The sequence below is a fragment of the Myotis yumanensis genome, unplaced genomic scaffold, assembly GCF_028538775.1.
Source record: "Myotis yumanensis isolate MYYU_CA2020_CCGP unplaced genomic scaffold, mMyoYum1.0.hap1 SCAF_13, whole genome shotgun sequence".
In the NCBI taxonomy this organism is placed as follows: domain Eukaryota; kingdom Metazoa; phylum Chordata; class Mammalia; order Chiroptera; family Vespertilionidae; genus Myotis; species Myotis yumanensis.
The window spans coordinates 6,291,719-6,316,863 of record NW_027223764.1 but is presented as its reverse complement, the minus strand read 5'-3'; positions in this window follow the sequence as shown (position 1 = coordinate 6,316,863).

The following is a 25,145-nucleotide window of genomic DNA, read 5'->3' as shown; positions in this document are numbered from 1 at the left end:
ATCAATGTTTCTAACTCTCTATCCCTCTCCCTTCCTCTCTGTAAAAAAATCAATAAAATATATATTTTTTAAAAAGTTACTCAACATTATTAGTCAATAGGAAAATGCAAAAAAAAAAAACCCTGATAATACCAAATGTGGATGCGAATGCACTGCAACTGGAACTCTCATTCATGCATTGTTAGAGGGAGTGTAAAACAGGATGACCACTTTGGAAAACTCTGGCAATTTCTTATAAAGTTAAACATGCCCCTATCCACTGACCCAGCAATGCTATTCCTAAGACAAATGGAAATATCTGCCCATAAACAGATGTTTGTACAAGAATGCTCATAGCAGCCTTAATCTAATAAGTCCAAAAATAGAAACCTCCCAAATGTCCATCAACAGAATGGATAAGTGAAATGTGATACATTTATACAATAGAACGCTACGCAGCAACAAAAAAGAATGAACAATTGAGAAAAGTAACAACCCTGGCTGAATCTCACAGACATTGGGTAAGTGAAAGAAGCCAGATACAAAACAGTACAAACCGTAAACTGCATTCATATAAAGTTCAAGAACTGACAAAACCGAATTATGAGCTGGAAATCAGGGCAGTGGTTGGGCTAGGGTATTGAGACGGTGGGGGTGGGTGGGTGAGTCTGGATTGAGACATGGAGAGAGGATTAATTGAAAAACTGGGTGTATGGAACTTTCATGGGTATTGAAAATCTTCCCAGCCTGGCCAGCGTGGCTCAGTGTTTGAGCGTTGAGCTAATGAACCAGGAGGTCATGGTTCAATTCCCAGTCAGGGCACATGCCTGAGTTGTGGGCTCAATCCCCAGTGTGGGGCGTGCAGGAGGCAGCCGATCAATGATTCCCTCTCATCAGTGGTGTTCCTATCGCTCTCTCCCTCTCCCTTCCTCTCTGTAATCAATAAAAATGCATTTCTTTTAAAAAAGAAAATGTTCCTTATCTTAATTGGCATGTGTACATTGGTCAAATTTCATTGAACAGTATAGCTCAGATCTATATGTAAACTATACTTCCTTTTTTTGAAAGAAAAAGAGAAATAGGAAGTTGAAGGCACCGCTTCTGCTTGGACCTCAATGACAAGAATTTAGTCACATGGCCACACGCAACTGTACGGGAGACTAGGAAATGCAGGCTTTATTCCGAGTCATTCTGTGCTCCGTTAAAATTGAGGCACTTTAGCAGAGAAGAAAGCAGACATTGATTCAGAGGGATAGCTAACCGTCTCTGCCATTGGCCAAGCAAGCAACTAAATGATTCTCCTTTTATTGTGTTGAAAAGATGGGGAGGACGGGGTTGCCCTACTTCCTGTAATTCAGTGTGTCCTTTTCCTTACTGTAATTGGGCAAATCCACTCTTTCTGCCGTGACCATAACCTTGAGAACTTGCCAAGGGCGCACTAGTAACAAATGAAAGGGGGACAAAGAAAGTGGGGGAGGAGGGAGAGGAAAGAAAATGAAACAGCCTTGAACGTGTGAATGACAACCCACATGGCGGCCTGGCGTGTGACATTTGCCACCTTCCAGTGAGAAGAAGCCACCCCGTGGTGGTTCGGCTTGGCTTGCCTTCCTTGAGGGACCACCAGGATGTCACTGGCTTCCGCCTGTAATAAGGGATGCAGCAACAATCACACTCCCAGGCCCTGGAAGTCGAGGGTCCCTTCCGGGGCGATGCTGGGGTGTCCGCCAAACACAGCTTTTCCTCTCAATAGATAGATGGACGTTGACACTGCTAACAGGCTAGACTGTTCCCGCCACCAATCTCATCCCACAGGCAGGAGCCGGGGAGGAACACAGCTGAATTTCCCACGGGAGGCAGGCTCGGCTGACGTCCGTGCAGCGTGCAATCCTATACCAGTGCTTTCTCCGTTCCGTAACAAACATTTGTTGCTGCTCTGCTGGGCTCTGGGCTCAAAGCTGGGGATGCAGAGAAAGCACAGACCTGTCGCCTGGGCTGGGAGTCCACCTCTTCCAGGCCCCCGTCTGGATCGGTTCCCTTTGATCCTGGTGTCAGCCAGAACCACACCCAAGGTCCCAGTAGCAAGCACCCTGGGGATGAGCCCTGCTCTATGTCCCCAGCCACCTCCCTATCCCATCTCTCACCACCACCCCTGGCCCATGCGACCAGGATTTCAGCCCGTTTCTGCTTGAGCCAGACACAACCTCTTTGCCCACATAGCAGATGAGAGATGAGCAGGGACTGCTTGATGCAATTGGCTCATGGGCTGCCTCCAAGATCTGGCTGCAAGGAGAATGGACTGGAAATTGCACGGTCATTATCTCTGCAGACAACCCTCTCCTCCCCATCTTTTCCACATAATGAATTGCATGGAGAGCTCAGCTGTCATGAACGCGTTTGAATCCCAGCCCTACCGTCTTTCAGGACATCCTTAGAGGTTATCTCAGCCAGGCAGGTGGAAGAGGAAAGAGAAAAGCTTATCCCTACGAGAATAATCATGATGGATTATTAGCAACTGATGGCAATCTAACGCAGGATTTTCAATATAGACACGGCTGGCTGTAATTTTTCTCTGTCATATGCACATCCAAAAAAATTTTTTTAAATGCTACGTTTAATGACTCCAAGTTCAGTGCAGTTTCTTCAACTAGACTTCGTTCCTTAGAAGCAGTGTTTTAATAACATAGAGACACAGTTCGAATGGCGGAGACACTTTTCAGGGTCGATGGAAATGTTACGATTGGTGCGTTTTTATGATAAGCCCACTAGTCGGCATTAGTGTTGAGTTTCTATGGCCGCACTGCTGAAGGGAAGATGGCTGGACTGGCGGCCGTCCCGGGAACAGGCGAGAGAAAGCCCTCGTGGGCAAAGAGCCATTCTCGGGAAGGCCACGAACAGGAAGTTGGCCCACCGCGCCCAGAAGGACTGTGGTGCCACAAGCAGGACCCTCGGTTCTGGTCAGAAGGAGCAATGCCAGGGCATCACCCGCCTGGAACGCTGGCAGATGGCAGGGGCAGCCCGCGGCAGGGCAGACAGCGGGCCCAATGAGGGCCCCACTGCAGAGGCAAAGGGAGTGGGAACGGCAGCACTGATTATCAGAGAACTGTTTCTGTTCTCACAACTGAGAAGGCCCCTCCGTCTGGGAGTTCATGTTCACCAGTCCTGACTTCACATGCCCCACTATCCGGCCATGGCCCCCATGCTCTCTGGAACAGAGAGCCAGTGTCTTAGCTGAGACTCCCCAAGAAACAGACCCTGGAAAAGGCTAGGTAGTGCACTTGGGAGGTAAAAGACAGTAGATTTTTAAAGAGGGAGAGGGATGTGAGGCAGAGAAGGGAGGCATCCCTAACCCTAACTCCAACACGAGCCTAACCCTAATCCTAACTCCAACCCTAACCCAGTACATGGTGCTTTATCGAGCCAGCTATCATTATAGGCAACCAAAGCTTAATCCCCCGGGAAAACTCCTAGAGCCAGTGTAGACACACCTCAGATTGCTGCTGTTGTTAATCCCCGCCCGAGGATATTTCTCCATTGGTTTTTAGAGAGAGTGGAAGTGAGGGGCGGGAGACAGAGAGAAGCATCGATGTGAGAGAGACACATCGACTGGTTGCCTCCCGCACGCACCAGGGATTGGCCTGCAACTGAGGCACCTGCCCTTGACCGGAATTGGACCCTGGACCCTTCAGCCCAAGGGCCGACGCTCTATCCACTGAACCAAACTGGCCAAGACAGACACATGCCCCTGAGTTAGACCACGTAAAGGGCGAGGGAGCTGGGCATTTATACCCGTGGTCACTGGTTGAGGGCCCCAGGGTTGGGGACATGCATTGCCCAGCCTTTCCAGTGACAGCAGCATGAGCAAGCAAAATGATTTCAGCATCACAAAAATGCCCTCGGGCACTGCCGGGCGGAAGCCAGGTCTTCTTGCTCTCTACTTGAAAGAATGAGGGGATATGGGTGGGTCATGGCGTCACCCAATTTAAAGGTTGTGTGATTCAGTGATGCCAATTGGTAAGCAGCCCTTCCAAGAGTTCATCCAGCTCCACCAACCGTCCCGTCCCCTGGGGAACGAGGGACTCGCTACCTACTTCCCAAGGCAGCCCAGCATTTCAATTCTCAGGGAGCGCTCTGGGGTAAGCAGTCCTCCTCCCTGGAAACTGACAGCATCCGGTGGCTCCCACCTTCTGCTCTGGGCAGCGCCCTCTAAGCCATGCCCAGCCCCAGGAGGCCTTCTTCCTGCAGGAATTCAATTCCGTTCATGACAGTGCTCTTAACTCAGGCAAGACGGCAGCCAGCACATGCGTTTGTAGGAAGAATCCTTCAAAGGGCAGTTCAAACCAGTGCAAGGCTTTAGCTCCTTAATGCGGAAGTTTAAGTCGTGAGATGAGTCTGCTCCCGGCCCTTCCAGTGAATGGCACTTGCACCGCAGGGGAAGTAGTTATGACAGGTGGGCCAAGAGAGGCATGAATTTAGCATAAACTATGAGGCTTAAATTCAATATCAAGATGAAAGTCAAACGCAGGCTCCCCGGGGGCCAAGGCGCTGAGCCTTCCCGAGCCCAGCGTGGAGAATATTGCCTTTAGCAAACAGCACTTCTAATTTGATCCTGCAAAGAGGAAAGCAACGACGCCGGGAGGATACGGAGCGTGTACACTTCTGTGGGGGCTTTTTATCACGGCCGCTTCCTTCAGGCTCTCGGTCATCAATTCTTTGTGACAGGCAGTCAATCGCTTATCTTTCAAGAACATCACCACCTTCTCCCCTGTATGTGTCTCCCCTGCATGATTGTGGGGACAGGACCATCTATTTTCCCCTCCCTCCCGAGCCCTTCCATCGCTTACTGCCCAGCATCTGGGTGGAATGTTCTAGAATGATGGGCTTCGCGAGGCTGGAAGAGAAATGACTCTGTGCTCCTCCGTCGCTAGGTGATGTACAACGGTCCACCAAAGCGGGCGTTTCATTCAGCTGAATGCCAGGGCCCCGCTGGTGGGAATTCACTTCTGTGCGTTAGGACAGGTGCTCCCAGGAGATGCCCGGAGAAAGTGGAGCCGCTAGAAGCAAAAACATCCCCCCAGCCCTGTTCAGAAAACAGAAGCAAGTTTCTGCCATGAAAACCATGTTTGCTTAAAACACCGGCCAGAAATAATGGCATATTGATTGGCGATTGGCAGTGGCGTTTTCCATGAATTTTTTTAAAAAATATATTTTATTGATCTTTTAAAGAGAGGAAGGGAGAGGAATAGAGAGTCAGAAACATCGATGAGAGAGAAACATCAATCAGCTGCCTCCTGCACACCCCCTACTGGGGATGTGCCAGCAACCAAGGTACATGCCCTTGACCGGAATCGAACCTGGGACCTTTCAGTCCGCAGGCCGACGCTCTATCCACTGAGCCAACCCGGCTACGGCTTCCATGAATTTTTATCTCTTTTGACACCAGCCAATAAGTAGCAAGGCAAACACTCCCTTGAGGCTTTTACCGGAAGGAAACCACAGTAGGAAAATTGCACCAAAGAGCACAGCAATATTTCCATCCTTTGCTGAACGGAAGGGGAGAAAATGGCCACTAAAGGTAACAGGGTTGTTACAAAAGCAGCGGTTCTATTTCCAGGTCTCTCGCTTGCCGAGAGCCTGGGTTTGCGGGCCCTGGACACGGGAGAACGCCAAGCCCGCACTTCTATAACGTGCCCTGCAAACAATTGGGTTTCTTCTTAATGGGGCCTGGCTGCATTTTCACATTAGGCAGCATGCAATTAGCTATTAAACGACTTAGGAATAAACAACTCCGATTTGCTGGGCCCAGTGCCTGATCAGTGATTTCTTGCTGTTCTCTTACATAAATGCTGGGTTGACTGTAGTTTCGTGTTGGACTTGAGGGTTTTTTTTGAGGAGCGAGGGGCTAAAGAGCTCCCACTTTTTGGAAGCTCTTGCATTTTGAAATGACAATGCAATATTAACTCAATTAGAAACCTTTTAACCAACCTGCAGTCTCCAACACAGCTCTGGGCAGCACAGGTTGAACTCAATCTCTGTACATAGTGGTACAGACTATCTCGGTGTTCTGCCCACCAAACCGAACCAGAGCACACACAACGACTCCCCTTTTTCTGTAATTTCAGGGGCTTGGGGGTGGGGAGTGTGAATTGTCCATCCACTGGCATGAGTTTATGAAAATCCTACCACATGTCCAGAGTGGCTGGTGCCGGGGTGCGAGGTAATTCACTGAAACCTTCGTCTACATTCTGTTCTCACTGTACTTTTCTCACACCCCCAGCTGCATGGGTCTCCCCAGGCTTCATGCTCAGAGCCACCGACAGAGAGCCTGCCCTCAACGCTGCTCCATTCATTCCTCCCTGACTCCCACTACCACCTGCTGCCTGGGCCCGTCTCCAAGTGCCTCAACAGTTGGAGCTTGAATCCTGACAGGCAACCCCGACGGTCAGGCTAGGCATCATCCCTAGCCCTTGCCCTTGCCCTTGCCCTTGCCCTTGCCCTTGCCCTTGCCCTTGCCCTTGCCCACTCCACACTGCCCGCAGGTTCCATCATGCCTTGCAACACAAAACCTGGCAGTGGGTGGGAACGAGCTTGGCTGACACCTTGAAATGGGGTGGGAATGATAGTCATCACAGTGAGAACAAAGCGTAAGTTAATGTCTCAGGAAATCAACGTAGCACAAAACAATTATAGAAAAATGCAGTGCCAAGCAGCATGGGGCACACTCAAGGCAAGAGAGAGCCCTCTGGGCTGGGCACGAAGGACTGAACTGAGTGGGGATGGGTAGATGGAGGATCCAAAAACCCAGAGAGGGAGTCCATCATGGTCTGCCTCTCCCGGGACCTGTGCTTTGAATATGGCACAAACACGCCAGGAAGGCGGGAGGAAGCAGCCAGCTGTTGCTCGGGCACTGCTCACGGGATTGAGAGAGGCACATTTTCTCAAAAGCAATTTGTCACAACATTTCCAGAGCCGTAAAAACCTTTCAACCTTTGGTCCAGTAATCTCCTATCTGTCAGGAGAGAATTAAAAACCACAATAAGAAGGAAAATAATAAATGATAGTAAGGGGGCACCTACTCTATGCCAGACGCTATTCTAGGCACCTTCTATGTGTGTTTTTCTCACTTAATTCTCACAGTCCTATGAGATGGATACGTTTCATGCTCATTTCACAGATGATGAAACTGAGGCACTCAGGGTTTGCCAACTTCTTATGGAGCATTAGAGCCAGGAGGAGAAGCCAGCACCACAGCTGTGCCCCCTGGACTTCCTTACAGGCCCCGATGCTTCCTCCAGATGCTGCAGCTACCGGTAGATGGGGCCGTGGAGACCAGCTGGCCCAACCCTCTCCTTCTATCAAAGGGGAAACTGAAGAAAAGAAGATGAAGGTTTCCCATCAATAGACAGTGGGAACCGGAACCTGAGTGTCCTGACCCCCGACCCCGTGCTGAAATAGACCCTTCACTCCCAGAGCCTCCCTCCGATACCCCAAAAGTCCCAGTGAGGATGGCTCCCTTCATCTGCCAAAATGACTGCTAAACGGGGGAAGGGTAGACTCTGCTCACACTGACTTATTTAATACATCTTTGTGGAGCATCTACTGCACACCAGGCCTGTTCTGGGCTCTTGGAAGATATAGGGTGACCCCCCCAAAAATGTATACACACTTTAACAGCTAATGGCTCGATTTTGAAAATGAAATGTATTTTAATAAACATTGCCTTTATCATTATTCACAGTGTGTGTGTACATTTTGGGGGGACACCCTATAGAGATGGACAACACGGCCCTGACTTTGAAGAGTTAAGGATCTAGTTACCATTCTTCTTTATATCCCTGATGCTCCCGTTAACTCCATCAACCAACAGTTATTATAAGCACCTGCCGTGGGCCAGGAGCCGTGCTGTGCCCAAGAGCTGCGTGACCAGGAACAATAAAGATAATAAGCCTGATCTGCTCCCTTCACTGTGTGATTCTGCACCCTCCTCCTTCCCCTCTGGGCCTCAGTTTCCCCATCTTGAGCACTGGCACGTGATCTTTCTAAGAAGCAACATTAGCATGTGGCCCAGAGCCCTTAGCAGACTCTGCTCTTCCCTGGGCTTTTGACCCAGATGGGCCTTGATGAGTGGGGACCAGCCCCGGGTCCACTCACCCGGGCGGGCGGAAGTGAGTGAGGAAGCGGAGCTTTTCCTAGAGGGGAAGAAGCCTTCAGCTCCCCGAATCACCACTGAGCTCCAGGCCTGAAGGAGTCAGAACACGAGCGGCAACGCCCTGAACCATCCCTTCTTTCTGGTCTCAGGGGACCCCCAACCTGGCACTGCCCGCATCACTCCAGGGCGCCGTTCGCAATGGGCTGGAAGCAAATTCGGCCTTCACCCCTCCCCCCCAGCCCTGCACAGCTGTATGGCTAGACTCGGCTACCCCTGGCAGGGCCTGCCCCTGAGTTTCTGACTTTGGGGACGCCAGGGAGGGGACGGCCAAATGGTGCAGGCAGGTGGTGGGCGTCACAGGCGCTGGCGTTTCAGGGCACAGAGCATGCAATTCGGAGCCGGCCATTTGAGTCCTGTCCAGACTGCCTCGGCCACTAATGAAGACAATGCTGGGAAGAGAGCTGGCAGAACTGGCCGAGGATGAAGGGGAAAATCAGTTCAGACAGCTCGCGTTAAATTTAATTGTTCCATTTCGCAAATCCGTCTGGCTGCCGGGCCGTTGGACCGTGTGTCTGGGCCCGGCCCAGGCTGGGGGAGGCGGTGCTCCCCCGGCTGAATGATCACATCTCCAGGCACGCAGGGCAGCGGCTCAGAGCTGGGTTTCGGGGAGCAAATGACAGCTCCCCAGTCCTGCCACGTCCCCTGAGTCACTGCCTCCCAGCCCACAGCTAATTTAATGACACTGTGGCCCCGAGCCCCAGAGCAGGAATGCAGCTGAGTGTCTGCCTGCCACCAATTTCAATTAGTCACAGCCCGAGAGGGGACAGGAGGGGACAGGAGAGAGAGGGCCAAGTGTGGGGGCCTGTCCGAAGGCCTCAGCCAGGTCTGGTCCCTTCCTGGCGACACCGCAGGAGCTCCCCCTCACAGGACACCTCTCGCTATAATGCGGGGGAAGGCAATGCCCCTCTGCTTTTCACTCGCGATCGTTGTGCCAATAAATGAGCTTCTCGTGACCGAACCCACAACACTTCAGTCCTTGGGCTGACACTCTAACCACTGAACAAACCCAGCGAGGGCGTAGGCCACCTTCTAATACTCAGGTAGGAAGAGAACACACCTGTCACTCCTGTTCTTTGGGCTTCTCGCCCACAGGAGGGAATTGCCTCTTATACATCGCCGTCTCCCTAGCAACAAGCTCAGCTACTGGCCCACGGAAGCGGGGTGCAGCGAGGGAGGCTCCGGTGCTCACACCCCACCAGGTTGGAAGTTCTGACCTCGGCAAAGGAGGGAGGCCCCCATGTGCTGAAGTGCCGTTTGGTTTCTGGCACCTGGTATGTATTGCAGACATTTTCCTTGGGGACCCCTCCCGTGTTGGGGCTGATGTCTAAGGACCCACCCCAGATGCTACTGTCCGGACCCTCACTTGTCAGCCTTCTTGAGGGTAAAGCCATCTCTGCCCACTCTGCCCCTCGTGACAGTCAGGCGGGATGAGGCTGGCGAGTAACAGGGTACACGGTCCCACGGCAAACCTGCCACAGAGGCCTGCCCGTCACACCCAACTGATGCCCGATTTTCACCAGCACAAGGCGTTTTACAGCGTCTCATTAAAACCGGGAGGATTAAGAGGCCCCTCTATTGATTAGCGACTTTCTCTGCCTGAGAGATATAATCCTATCCTCTAGCCCCAAATAACTAGAAACAAAATTAAATTTCTACGGAGAGATCATTCGGGGCATGGCTTGCACCATGCCCCCAAGTCTTATTTTCTTTACATATTTTACCCAGCTTCAAGGCGCGAGATAGGTTGATCCCGAACCAGATACGTTCTGCTATAGGTAGCAGCAGCAACAGAAGGAAATGCACAGGCTTTTGTTCGATGCTAACAAGGGACAGCCACTGTCCCTCAGGTAAAGACACGCATGGGTGTGTAAACATCATGCAAAAATATGTAAAGATTATCCACCTCAAAAAAAAAAAAGATTATCCATCTCCTCAGACCCTTTTAGAGAAATAGGCATCAATAAATCAAAAAACGGCCTGGCCAGTGTGGTTCAGTGGCAGAGCATTGACCTATGAACAGGAGGTCATGGTTCGATTCCCAGTCAGGGCACATGCAGTGTCAATCCCCAGTAGGGAGTGTGCAGGAGTCAGCCAACCAATGCTTTCTCTCTCTCTCTCTCTCTCTCTCTCTCTCTCTCTCTCTCGCCAAAAGCCAGGCTCTGCCAACACCTTTGAAGATAAGTTGACACCCCATTTTCCAACCTTAACAGGACTTTCCATTTCTTCTACAGCCTGGGTGTGCGTTTGGGGGGGTTGGTGATTTGAGGGATGTTATTTATTACCCTCTATGCTTTGTAACCGCCCAGGAGGGTAAGTCCCATAATTGTAAGCCTTTGTCTTGCCAAGTTTGGTTCTACCCCTTGGAAGTGTTGCCAGGGCAAAGTGACTTGCTCTGAAAAACACAAGGATGAGACATTGAAACTTCCAGGGAAACGGAGAAGGAAGGCTGGGCGCTGGGCATGGGAAGGGGCGGTGGAGGTTCTCCACAGAGAAGAGATTATGGTTAACGAGGATTTTCAGGTAAAAGGCCCTGCACTGTGCAATGCGATCCCTTCCTAGGCCCATAGATCTTCAGTTTAAAAGGACCAAAAAGTGCTCAGGTGCTTGTGTTCCTCAGGGAAACCAGTGAAGGGGCTAAGCCAGCCGTGGGCAAACTACGGCCCGCGGGCCGGATCCGGCCCGTTTGAAATGAATAAAACTAAAAAAAAAAAAAAAAAAAAAGACCGTACCCTTTTATGTAATGATGTTTACTTTGAACTTATATTAGTTCACACAAACACTCCATCCATGCTTTTGTTCCGACCCTCCGGTCCAGTTTAAGAACCCATTGTGACCCTCGAGTCAAAAAGTTTGCCCACCCCTGGGCTAAGCTGTAGTAATGGGAGGACCCAGGCTGGGACCAAAACAGGCAGGTTCCCTGAACAAGGAGAAACCTGAATCAGGTTACGTTTCTACAGGTTTGAAGCCAGTAAATCTTAATACAACCTCCTAAGTTATTGCACTTCTACTTAACGGGATATTACAGTTGCTTGCCATGATAAAGCTAAATATAGGGCAAATGTACAAGGTTGTATGTTTTTAATAAAAAAAGAGCTTTGATTTGTATGTTCAGGATGAATATGGACACAAAGACGGAAAGGTGAAATACAAGAGGGAGTTGTAGGGGGTAGGGTTATTACGGTGGTGTTCCATTCTTCTCCAAGATTTCTCCTAAAATCCGGATCACTAAAAGAAACTTGACGGGGGGGAAAAGGAGACATATGTAATACTCTTTGTAATACTTTAAGCAATAAAACAATAAAAAAAAGAAACTTGGAAATCACCTAATATGTGTAAGGCTCTGTGAGGTGCTCGGACCCTGGAACACTTTCCAGGAGTTTGCAGGCCACTGAGGAGATGGCAGTTCAGCGAATGGAAAGGAAGGATGTGATAGGCACAATGACCAGGGAGAGAACAGCCCCGAGGGGCACAGAAGAGAGCCTCCATCCCGCTGGCAGGATGAAGAGGGCCTTGTGATGGAGGAAGCAACACAGACACGCTGAGCGCCATTTCTGAGGACAATGGGAGTCCCTGAAGGTTTGAGGGGAGGCACGCCAGGATCAGAACCGTGCTCGGTAGAAATGCCACAGCACCCTGTGTAGACCCAGGGCCTAGGAAGAAAAAGGCTGTCATGGACCAAGTGAGGAAGGCTTGGCCAAGGACGGTGCTGGGGTGAGGAAAAGGAGAGGAAGAAACAGACTAGAGTGCTGCTTATGGAATAGCTTGAAAGGGAGAAAAACCCCAGCAGAGCCGCCAGGATAGGAAGAGAGAGAGAGAGAGAGAGAGAGAGAGAGAGAGAGAGAGAGAGAGAGAGAATGTTTGCATAAAGATGGCAGCTCTGTTTTCTGCTTGGGCTGCCATCACAACATACCGTAGACTAGGAGGCTTAACCCTAGTGGAGAAAGCTATTTTCTCACAGTTCTACAGGCTGGAAAGTCCTGGAAAGGTGCTGGAAAGTCCAACACCAAGATGCGGCTTGGTCTCTGGCGAGAGCTCGTCCTGGCTTACAGATGGCCACCTTCTCCATGTCCTCAGACAGCCCTTCCTCAGTGTGTGCGTGTGGAAACAGAGAGTTCTTCTTATAAGGACACGAATCCCATTATGGGGGTCCCACAGTCATCTAGATTTAATTACCTCCCCCAAAGCCCCACCTCCAAATACCATCATATTGGATTCAATCTATGACTGGGGAGAGGGGGACACAATTCCGTTCATAAGAGCCGGCAGTACTGCCATTCCCTGGTTGACGGGGGAGAGGGTGGAGAAGAAACACAGTGTGTGTATGTCAGAGAGTATTGGTCAGAAGAGAAATTTGTTGCATTGAAGGATGAAAGTCAATCAAGATTAGTGAGTAAAAATAGAATGTATTAAGTCGCAGACTTCAGGGGAGAGCAGAGAGGTCATGAAAACACTGTGGGAACGCAGATTAGATAAGAGGAGGAAGATAGCAACATGTTCTAATTCTTGCAATCACCGTAGTGTGTGTAAGCCAGAATGTAGGGGGAATCTGAGCACAAAGAACAGATTTGGACTTCTGCTCCCAACCAAAGTGGGCAAAAGCAACCAGATTTACCCTCCTGCCTGAAACAATTAAAACATTGGACAGAGCCCAGCCCGCATGGCTCAGGGGTTGAGCGTCGACCTATGAATCAGGAGGTCACCGTTCAATTCCCGGTCAGGGCACATGCCTGGTTTGCAGGCTCCATCCCCAGTGTGGGGCGTGCAGGAGGCAGCCAGTCAATGATACTCTCTTATCAGTGATGTTTCTATCTCTCTCCCTTCCTCTCCCTTCCTCTCTGAAATCAATAAAAATATTTTTAAACTAAATAAACAAAATAAAATTGATAAGCCTGAGCCAGACTGACCAAGGGTGGGGGAAACAGCCATAGCAACTACATAAGGAAAAAGACCTAGCCCATATCCATCTGACACTAAAACATTGTTTTCGGCCTATATTTTGGGCTATAGGGTAAGTTCTGTACTTTTCTTACAACCTTCTATACTCATCGCTGAAAATCAAGCCTTTTCACAGCCTGAGGAGGGATTTCCCCAGTCACAGGGTTTCAATACTAAAACTGGGACAGTCCCAGACACACCTGGGTGGCTGGCTGGTCACCCTAAGTTGGCTACCTCATCCTGGACATCGCTGCGAGGCAGACACAGTGGTGGCCAGGCTCAGCCCGGCACGGCCCCCACTCCCAGAAGGGTGGCATGGAGCCTTATGCAGGAGGCCTCAGCCTGGCTATTTAATATCAGCCCCTGCAGAGCCTTCACTGAATCTCGTCTGACCTCTCCCTCAAAGGCAGGGGAGCTAGATGCCAGGCAGGTCACTTGCAGCAATTTACAATTAATTTACGCCGCCCGAAACATCCCGCTAGGTCGGTATTGTTCCTCACCCAGGTAACGAAAGGACTGATTTTAAGGACACCTCTGATCATGAAAAGCATGATTAAGACTTCCTCCCTCTCAAGAAGTGAGCAACGAGACTTCCGGAAACAGAACACCTTGGTTCTCCCAACAAATGCGCTTGCTGCAATCTTGTGTTCCATTAGTCTCCCTCTTCAGATGAAATAACGGTGTCCCTGCGCAGGATTCATTCATAAGATCACTTCCTTCGCATATGGCAGGCGTTTTATTGACTCGCTCATTGATTGCGGGGCCATATGGTACACACAGAGGAAAGCACGGATGCGTTAGGCTGAAACCCAGCGGGAGCAGGGGCAACGCCAACACAGTGACATCAGCCAGGCTGCCAGCTGACATTTAATTGACCATCTACTACGTGCTACCAGGCTGGGAAGTTCAGAGATGGAACCGGAGGCACATTCACTACCCTTAAGGCAGAGTTCCGCAACCTCAGCGGGACTGCCCTTCGGGGCCAGATAATCCTTCGTTGTGGGGCTGTCCTGGGCATTATGGGATGTTAAGCAGCATCCCTGCCCTCTACCCAGTAGATGCCAGTGGCACTGCTCCTCCACTCCCAGTGTGACAACCAGACAGAGCTCCAGACACTGCCAAACAGCCCTAGGAGGCAGTTGCCCCCAGGTTGAAAACCTTCGGGTGTTTGCAATCTCAAAGAACAGCTAAGACAAGTACTCAGGGTTCCTGACGAAGAGCATCCTAGGACCGTAATGGCAGGAATACAGAGGCTGTAAACTGCAGTGCCCTGGGGGGCAGGGGTGGGGGTGCCAGGAAGGCAGTGGGGACATGTCTAATTGGAGAGGACAACCCTGCCACAAGGTAGCAGCCGCTGCTCAGCTCCAGCCAGTGCTACCAGATAGTCTTATGTAGGTTCTGCAATCAGGACTTCCATGTGAAATCTCTACTTTTAAATATATATTTTCTTTTTATTGAGAGGAAGAGAGAGAGAGAGAGAGAGAGAAGCATCAATGACGAGAGAGAATCATTGATCGGCTACCTCCTGCACACCCCACACTGGGGATTGGGCCCACAACCCGGGCAAGTGCCCTGACTAGGCGGGGTGGGGAGGGGTTTGAACCATGACCTCCTGCTTCACAGGTTGAAGCTCAACCACAGAGCCACGCCAGTTGGGCTGAAAGCTCTCCATTTTTTAATGTTCCCCACCAGTTTAAAAATATTTTAAATATAATGTAAACCCCAAAAGTAAACAAATAAAACGATCAAGGGTCTAATTGCGTCAGAGGCCCTTCTGTGAGAAGGCTGGGCAGCCCGAGGGTTCTGGCACTACCTCTAGGTCGCCTCCACCGCTGGGCAGTGGGGTCTGCTTCTGGGCAGTGGCAGGTGGTCTTATGGTTGAGCCTATAAAGCTGTTCCTGACCGTGGATGCCCATTCAAATCACCTGGCCACATTACAAAGCCCATCAGTGCACAGACCCCACCCCAGACCAGAACCTCTGAGGATGGGCTCCAGTGTCCATGTTAGTAAACCCTGCCCAGGGGGTTCTAGCAGCAGCCCGGCTGGGGAACCACTGGTGTAGAAGGTCACCAAGGTGTGCCAGGGCCCACTTCCAGGAAGTGCGTTCAGATCTGGGACTCCAGACTCAGACCTCCTGGGTGCGAATCCCGCTCCGCCCCAGGCAACTATGGGGTCTGGGAGGAAATTAATCTGGGCCTCAGGGTCTCTATCTGGCAAATGGACATCATACACTACCTACTCTATCAGGTTGGTGTGAAACGTCACCATCAGCATTCCCGGGGCCCAGGCATTCGTGTCTTTTATTTTTCAAGATGTTTCTAAAGAGCAGCCAGGGTTGAGAAGCAATGATTAGGCTTTGCCAGCTCCCGCATCCTGTGAATTTCCCTTTGTGTGAACAGGAAATGACACCCACTAAGTCTGGGGCTGCGATGCCCGACTGGGATCCCTCAAGAAGGATTGGAAATAAAGAGCCAGATGCTGGCTGGACGCACCGTAAACTCCAAAGGAACACAATCCAACATCCCGCACACACCATCGTCAGCTGCTAGGAAGACGTACCTTGAATATAATTCTAAAGGGACTGTGCTTGTGAGCGCTGCCTCCTGTTAACATGAAGGCTCTTCCACTCACAGAGCCCTAACATCCAAACGCTGAGCATCTCGACGCATCTGATCCACTGCCACGCTGGTAGTATTTCCATGACTCCCCTGAACTTCCACAATGAGGCGGCTAACTGTGGGGCTTCCATCTGGGACACACACATTTATCATCTGATTAGGAGAGATTAGCTATTTTTAGATAAAACATATATCCCCTAACAGGGATGGACAGTTACAAATAACTTGGGAAACTCCAGCCGACGCCCAAAACATCATGATTTAGGTTGAAAGAAAAAGCTTTCCTGATCACTGTCCATTTGTGTTCCCCAGCACATTTTTCATGTGTACTTGCTGTCACCCCAGATAAGTGATCACCGCGGCCGTATCCCATTTCTTCGCAAGCTACGGTGGGAGGAAGGGTCATCAGAAGCCAACAGGAAGGATCAGCACTCCAGGAAGGAGAGGCAGGGGTCCGGGGCCTTTGCTCGGTGATCAGCTCCTTGGCCCACCTCCAATTTATAGAGGTCAGCTCTCGGGGGAGCCACAGGAATGACTTCACATTGGGGCTCTTTGGAAGCTGTCAGATGGAAGAAGGGCCCGAAGGAAGCCACGTCTCTCCTCCCACCTGAGACAGGGCTCTGCCCCCTCCTGGGGGTCCTTCCTTCCCTGGCGATTGAAGCAGCTCAGGGGAATTCTGATGGGGAAAAAAAGGGGCTCCTAATGTCTATAGCTGGGAAATTTTGAGCAAAACAAGAAACAAAATAGTGTTGGATTAGAACCTAAACTGTAAAATAACCATGAGTCCAGAAGAACTTCCACGTCTAGGAAGATGGAATAGACATTCTTTTCCCTAATTCTGCCACTATGCACAACTAAAAGCCCTGAACCTTATATGTAACACACACAAAAGTAGATTGAAAAGTAAAGGGAAGAAGGTAGAACTCGGTATCCACGGAATGACATTGTGAGTTTCCTGGGTTTCCTTTGTGCTTCAGATATCCCAGTCATGGAGAAGAGGAGCCAACAACCTAAAAATGCCGAGAGAGAGAGAGAGAGAGAGAGAGAGAGAGAGAGAGAGAGGAGAAAGAAGCCTGCTCTTTCTAGCCAAAGAGCCAGGAGAGAACCAGCCTACAAGGCAGAACACTTTTAGTCAATAACTACTCCACTCAACACCACAGTAAAAGTTATGGTCCCTCCTCTACCCATTCCAACAAAGACAAAGCGGGAAGCCTAGCTCTTCACCTTCTCGAGGCTGTAACAAGGTGTCCCCACACCCCTACCTACTAGTAGATGGTACCAGAGAAGGCCAAGTAGGGAGCCAGGACTTGTATCCCATCCCTGCAGGGGGGTGATGAGCCCCGCCCCCCTGCAGTGTCTGTGAGGACCACATGGGAGCCAGAACTCTAACCAGCAGTAACCAGAAGCCCTCCACCTCATATGTCAACAAATATAATCAGGAAACCGAATGTCTACCTCCTCCTGGCAGTACCAAGACAGTGCTACAACTTGCCCTACTGAAGTGGTGTCAGAGAAATCCAGCTAAAACAAAGGGTTTAAATAACATACAGGCTCTCATAACACAATATACAAATGCCCAGGTCTCAGTCAACATTCACTCACCATACCAGGACACAGAAAGAGCTCAAACTACGTTTTTTTAAAAAGACAATCAATAGATGTCAACACCAAGATGACAGGAATGTTAGAATTATATGACAAAGATTTAAAAGCAGCCATGATAAAAACGCTTCAACAAGCAACTGCAAATGCACCTGAAGCAGATGAAAAGATAGGCAGCCTCACAAAGAAATAAAATATATAAAGAAGAATCAGAAATTTTGGAACTGAAAAATATAATAACTAAAATAGAAGTTCAGTGGATGGGCTAAATAGCCAAGTGGGATACAGAGGAATGAATCAGTGAACTGGATGACAGAGCAATAGAAAGTATCCAATCTGAACAACAGAAAGGAAATAAGACCAAAAAAAAGGAACAGAGCCTCAGGGACCTACACTATTACAATAACAGATCTAGCATTCATGTCCTCAGTATTCCACAGAAGAGGAGAAATAGGGTAGGGCTGAAAAAGTACTCCAAGAAATAATGGCTGAAAACTTCTCAAATTTAGCAAGAGATATAAACCTACCAATTTGAGAAGACGAGTAAATCCCAAATAGAATAAACCCAAAGAAATCCACATGACAACACCTCAGATTAAACTTGTAAAAACTAAAGACATAGAAAAAGCAGCCAGAGGAAAATGACACCTCACCTTTAGGGGAAAACAATTAGAACAACCATGGATTTCGCATCAGAAACCATGGAGGCTAGCAGGAAGTAGCACAACATTTTTTGGTTGGTGAAAGAAAGAACTGTCAACCTAGAATCCCATACCCAGCAAAATATCCTTCAGGAATGAAGGGGAATTAAAGATACACTTCTAAATAAGTCATAAGTAAAAGAGGAAGTTTCGAGAGAGAAATAGATTGCGCTAAATGAAAATAAAAATACACTATATCAAAAAATTGGGAATAAAGTTAAAGCAGTGTTAAGAGAGAAATTAGTACCAAATACACAGAAAAGAGGAAAAGTCTCAAACCAAATCTACAGAGATCAAGACAGTGTGATACTGGCGTTAGGACAGACATTTAGATCAGTAAAATAGAATTGAAAGAAGAGAAATAAAGCCTTTTTTATGGTCAATTGATTTTTTTTAAATATTTTTTATTGATTTCAGAGAGGAAAGGAAAGAGAGATATAGAAACATCAATGATGAGAATCATTGATCGACTGCTTCCTGCATGGCCCCCACTGGGGATTGAGCTCACAATCTGGGCATATGCCCTGACCAGAAATTAAACAGTAACCTCCTGGTTCATAGATGACGCTCAACCACTGAGCCATGCTGGCCAGGCCGGTCAATTGATTTTGACAAAGGTGTCAAGACCATTCAATGGCGGGGGCGGGGGGGGGGGGGGGGATAGTGTCTTCAAAAAAAGCCTATCATTTCATAACCAAAATCATAGAACTGTGAGCCAGTGCTACCGTTTTACTATGCAGCAGTAGAAAAGAAGAATCTCTTACCCTTTGAGACAGCATGGAGGGACCTGGAGAGTATTGTGCTAAGTGAAATAAGTCAGAGAAAGACAAGTTCACACGATCTCACTCATATATGGAATCTAAGTAACAAAATAAAACTGATGAACAGAGTGGATCCAGAGACATGGAAGCATGGAAAAAAAATGTGGAATCTTGGAGGGAAAGCAGGGGAGGGTGGGTGGGTGGGTGGGGGGTAATCAACTAAGGTAATCAACTTGTAGGCATATATGCATGGCCCATGAACACAGATGAGGCCATGCATATATGGGGCGGTGAGGGCCTGGGGTGGGGGGCAGGCTGGAGGGGGTCAATGGGGGGAAGAGGGGGACATATGTAGTACTTTAAACAATAAATAATTATTTTTAAATCATCCAGTGCTGTGTTTTATGCAATGTTAGCTCCAAAAAAGGGATGGGTGGAAGTCAGTTTACCTATGACAAAATATATTTGGAAAATACTCCATCTTCATTTAGGAAATTCATACTGCATATTGACATATTAAAGGCTCTGGAAAGTCCTGCAATAAATAAAACCTTTATACTTGGAGTATTGTTCCAAATTATTTAACCAGGAACCCTCTTTTCATAGGGCATCTATTAACTTCTTTAACTCGGTTGGAAATGCTATACCAGATGCTCAAAAAATACTTTATTTTACTCCCTAATTATGTAATCTTTGCATCTGTTGGAATAACCATTGATGCTTGTCATTACTACTACTTCTGGAATTACTACATCTTGATCTTGGAGTGAATTCCTTTTTGACTGAAAAAGGCACGGTTTATTGCATTGCGGGGCCAAGGAAGATCTTTCTTAAAACATTCTTTTCTGATTTCGTCGGTGTGGTTTGGAGATTATTATTTGCATCTGAACTATTTCTCCTATTTCAGCTGGAAGTAATACAAAGTATGAAGAACTGGTTCATTTATCCTTTACTCACAAGACACTTATGAAGCCTCGACTACATTCCAGGGCTGTGCTTGGCCCTTTACACCCCAGTGTTCCAAGCTCTCACAACATAGAAAGGATCTGTTATTGTACCCATTCCACAGGTGTGACACTGAGGCGAGCTCAGGCTGAGTTATTTCCCCAAGACCACAGAGGGGTCGGAGCAGGAGCTGCATGGCCTGGCTGCTCCGGGAGCCTGCACTTTCCCTCCCTGTCCTGCGTCACTAGACTCTCAATGATTAGCTGGCCTGCATTTTTGATGCTGCCTGGGTTTCAATTTAGTGTCCCTAATTGGAATCAAATACTTCTGACTCTGGAAATGAATACTGTTAACCAGTGGGTCGTGTGCAGCATAAATGAGCGCTTGTCGTGAAGAGGCCGTGAGAAGGTGACGAGGGAGCAGGAAGCCAGTTCCAGCCCCAGGTGTGGCTGCTCCACCTGAACTCAGAGAGCAGGACCTGGGCAGGTGACACACTGAGCAGTGCCCAGGCGCCTGGAGAGGACATGCCTCGGGGGAAGGACCAGCTGCCCCTCCATCCCAGCCGGTTGCAGCCCCACTGGGCCAGCCGATTGTTCAAGAGAAGCAGAAATCTCTATATTTTGTGAAATCTACCAAGTTTTCATCATTCGTAACCGGGGCGGGGGCGGGGGGGGTGGGCATTGAATAGTGTTCTCCAAAAAATCCAGGTCCACCTGGAAACTCAGAATGCGGCCTTATCTGGAAATAGGGTCTTTGAAGATGTCATTAAGGTAAGAATTGACCTGAGATCATACTGAATTGAGGTGGGCCCCAAAATGCAGTGAGTGTCCTTGCAAGAGACACATTTGTCTCGCGTTAGTTACTCTCATTTAATGCACAGCCCCTTCCGAAATCAGCTGAGGATCCCCTCCTCCAGGAAGGCTTCCCAGACTCCCTGGGTGAAGCTCATCTCTTCCTCCACCAACATTCCCATGGGGCTTTGTTCCCGCCTCTGCTCTGGCACTGGGCCCCATCTGCTCGTTCTGGAGTGACATCTGTGCTTGGCTCTCTCCCACGGGCCAAGGTCAGTCCCTGGAGGACTGACCATCATCTGGCTTTGGGTCCCCCTCGAGCACCTGACCCAGGGCAGAGCTCACTGAATCCCACGTGTTGAATTGAGTGTGTGTGTGTGTGTGTGTGTGTGTGCATGTGTGTTGGGTTTTACTTAGCTCCATCAGCCTGAATCTGGTACAATAGTCAAATGATGCATCTTCTGCCGCATTACCAGATTCCTGTGAGCGACGCTGCATAGATGGAGGTTGGTTAGAATAAGGAGGTTGCCGTTGGCCAGAGCCACAGTTCACAGAACCCACCCTTTCAGCCCAGACTGAGCATCACAGCCCACTGATACACTCAGTTTCTTTCTCTGGTCCAGCTCCAACAAATGACTAAGACCAGCTCAAAAAAACCCCACAAAAAAAACTGGGAGTGGTTATCTGCTCCCCCAGAAGAGGAGAGCTGAACCCTCCTTCAGTGGGAAAAGACACTAGAAACTTTACTCCCACGGAATGGCTGTGCCGAGCGGGTGTTTGGCCATTTCCAAGTGGGTGACTTTCTTTTAACTTCACTTTGCTGATGCCTCTAGCAAATTAGAGCCACAATTACTCTGTGAGTTAACAGAATTAGTCATGGACACACATCCGGTGCCCACACTGCTCATTCCTCAGCCTCGCCTGAGGCTGACGGGGGAGGTCAAAGAATTACCTCCCCATCCCCTTGTGCTCCTCAGGCACAAGGTCGCAGGCTTCATACAGGACCCCCAGTTCCATCTGAATGCCAGATAAGCAACAAATAATTTCAGCATAAGTATAGCCCATAAAATTTGGGGGGTACACTTATGTTTAAAAAAATATTCAAATGCAACTGGGCAGCCTGTGTTTTTATTGATAAACTAGTGACCCGGTACACAGATTTGTGCACATTGAGAGGAAATTAATTAAAAGGTGGCCAGCAGGGCAAGACTGGGCGAGATGGGCCGGACACGCCTAGAGAAGTGATGGCGAACCTATGACACACATGTCAGAGGTGACACGTGAACTCATTTTTTTGGTTGATTTTTCTTTGTTAAATGGCATTTAAATATATAAAATAAATATCAAAAATATAAGTCTTTGTTTTACTATGGTTGCAAATATCAAAAAAATTCTATATGTGACACAGCACCAGAGTTAAGTTAGGGTTTTTCAAAATGCTGACACGCCAAGCTCAAAAGGTTCGCCATCACTGACCTAGAGCCAACCTCCTGTGGTCCCTCTCCAGCATCTGCGGAGTGAGCAGGGTCCCTTGGCAGGTGGGGTCCCTCAGCCTGGCCTGCAGGGATTGGCCGAAACCGGCTCTCCGGCATCCCCCGAGGGGTCCCAGAGTGCGAGAGGGCACTCTGCAAAGTTGCTGCCATACAGGGTGTGGAACGCAAACACAAGTGTGCAGTCAACCAGATTCGGGGCCAACAGTGTCCCAGCAACAACATAACCCACAGCCGAAGGTGAAATCAAGCGGCCCCGCGAGGAATCGGGCTCCCTCCTCTCTGGTTTCAGGGTGGGTCACCCAAGAACCGCCACTGCCAAGTCACTGCAGCTCGGCAGCTCCTGCATTGAGCTTCTGGTCCCTGGTGGTCAATGAGCATCATAGTGACCGGTCAGATGGTTGGACACTTAGCATATTAGCCTTTTATATAGTTAGATATTAACCTAATGTTATTTAGGCAGGATCTTCAAAGGTTAAATCCCAGGATCCCTGAACTGCTTTCGGGGAGGGTCCTTATAAGTGACAGAAGGAAGAGCAGAGAAACCCTAACGTGGAATCATCTCAGCTCTGACCGAAAGTGACCCGGTACAAATATACAGCAGAAATATACAGCAGAAAAGCCTTATCAGACACTCAATATTTACACACAATATTTTTCAAGGATATAATTGATTGGATAAAACCCATTAGCATTAATTCTGTACTCGGCATAATAACACATCCACTCCCCTTTACTTGTTCTTTCCAGAGGAAATCCTTGCCACGTCCATCAAGTCACCTGCTTGAATGCCCCGGTATACCAACTGTGCAACAGTTATTGCTTTTTGACGGATGACATAGCTCTCTTTTCTGGGCTATTCCCGCTTTGTTTCCCAACCTTACTTAATTGTTCGATGATTTCTGATTTCTTTTCCTTTCCAGAGAAATAAATGCAACGTGTTTATTCTCCAAGGGCCGTAAACAGAGCTGGCGGGTCTGGTTTCTATGACAACCCTACTTGATACAGCAAACCTAGATTATCTCTAATGACAGACATGAAGCTGAAATTGCACATTCTGAACAAACGGTGCTCCGCTGACCTTTCATTGAAAAATGGAATCCAGGGTGATTAGCATAATGCGTTCTATAAAAGGGGAAACCGTGTGTTCATGGGCATTACGCACCGGCAATTAGCCGCACCACTAGTCTTTAAAAAACTGCTTGCCAGGATGGAGAGCCTGGGAAATTAAGAATTGCCATCTATCATTTTCAAATTCAGGAAAGTCTGCCGCAGTAATTGCACTAAACAGTTTTCAAATAACACATGCGGCTGTTTCTCTTACTTATTCAATTGAGCCTTTTAGCAGGGGGATAAGAACAGAGAGGAAAATCTTCCCCATTGTACCAAAGAATAAAACTGTTACCTCCAATCGCTATTCTGAAACAGCCGCTGCCTCCTAATCCCCTAATGCCATTCCTGAAGGAAGCCTAGGGTTTGGGCCTCCTGGTCACCACCGCCTGGACACTGCTTGTTCGCAGCGGTTCAGTGGGGGCCAGGGCTGGTGAATCAGAGAAGGGGGTCTAACCGCCCACGGGTAACTGGGACCAAATTCTATGCCCAAATCAACTACAAAATGGAGAGCTGGAGAGTAAACCACCTGGTTCAAATCCTGGCTTTGCCTCTCACCTCCTGATGACCTTGGGCAAGTTACCTAGTCTCGCCAAGACCTGGTTTCCTTCTAACAGTGGGAATTATATACAGCGGCCATGGGGTTCTTGTCAGGGGACCCACTTCATGGGATCATTGCGAGGATTAAAGGAAGCAATGCGTGCTGACCGGTGGGGTCAGCCCTCAGTGGCCCTAGCTGCCTTCACTGCTAAGGTTAGGGTCCTGGCTTCTATCGCCACAGGACTATGCTCCTAACAGGGTTTCGCCAAATAGTCCTCTGAGCACTAATAAGACACCATGTGGGATAACAGACACAGCTTTGGAGAAACTCTACAAGAGAACGCAGAAGTAAAGGAGAAAAGAGCCCGCCTTCCTGGAGCTTATAGGCACCCCCCCCCCATGGAAGACATGTTTGCCTCCCCCCTTCCACCCTCACCCCCAAACACACACACACACACACACACACACTTTCACACACGCAATTTATTTGCCGTCCTCCGTGGCAAATGGTCTTTTGGTTTTACTTTATTTATTTTAAATCTTTGTTGTTGAAAGTATTGCAGAAGTCCTCTTTTCCCCCCAATTAACCTCTTCCAGCCCGTCCCGTCCACCCACCCCCTCCCCAGACCCTCACCATCCCATTGTCTGTGTCCACGGGTGATGCCTATCTGCGTACAAGCTCATTGGTTGATCTCTTCCCACCCACCCTCCCCTGTCTTCCCTCTGAATTTCAACAGTCTGTTCATGCTTCTACGTCTCTGGGTCTATTTTTGATCATCAGTTTATTTGGTTCATTGGATTCCACATCTGAGTGAGATCACGTGATACTTATCCTCCTCTGCCTGGCTTATTTTGCCCAGCGTAATACTCCCTGGGTCCCTGCATGCTGTTGCAAATGTAAGAGTTCTTTCTTTGGGGGCTTTGGTTTTCTCGGAACAATTTTCTTGCTATCCATCACCGTCGTCTGGCAGGCGTCAGCCCAGCAGCTGAGCACAGCACACAGCCCCGCGGCCTTGCAGACGGGGTCCGCTGAGCGCACACACAGGCCTGGGGCTTCCACAAAGGACAAGGCGTCTCCGAGCCAGTGAGGCCCCAGGAAAAGCCACCCTCCCACCAGGGATCCTGATCCTAACCTCAGGGTCCCCTCCTCCTCCTTCCCGAGATAAGGCTAAGGCGCTGCCAAGAAATACCACTGAAATTCCAAGAAAGTTCACTTGAGTTTCTCTCCGCACAAGGGAAAACCTGGAGCTTATGTCCTCCCCGTGATGAAACCAGCCTGAGATAAAAAAAAGAAAAAGAAAGAACTACTACAACCCCTGCCTCCTCAGGAGGTGCAGGGGGTCCCCCTCGCTGTGGGGACACCGTGTTGCACTGGGGGGAGGCCGAGGGCGCAGGGAGCGGTGACGAGGGGCATCCTCTCGCCGAGCGTGAGGATTTGGAAAGGATACGGGCGATTCTGCCCGCAC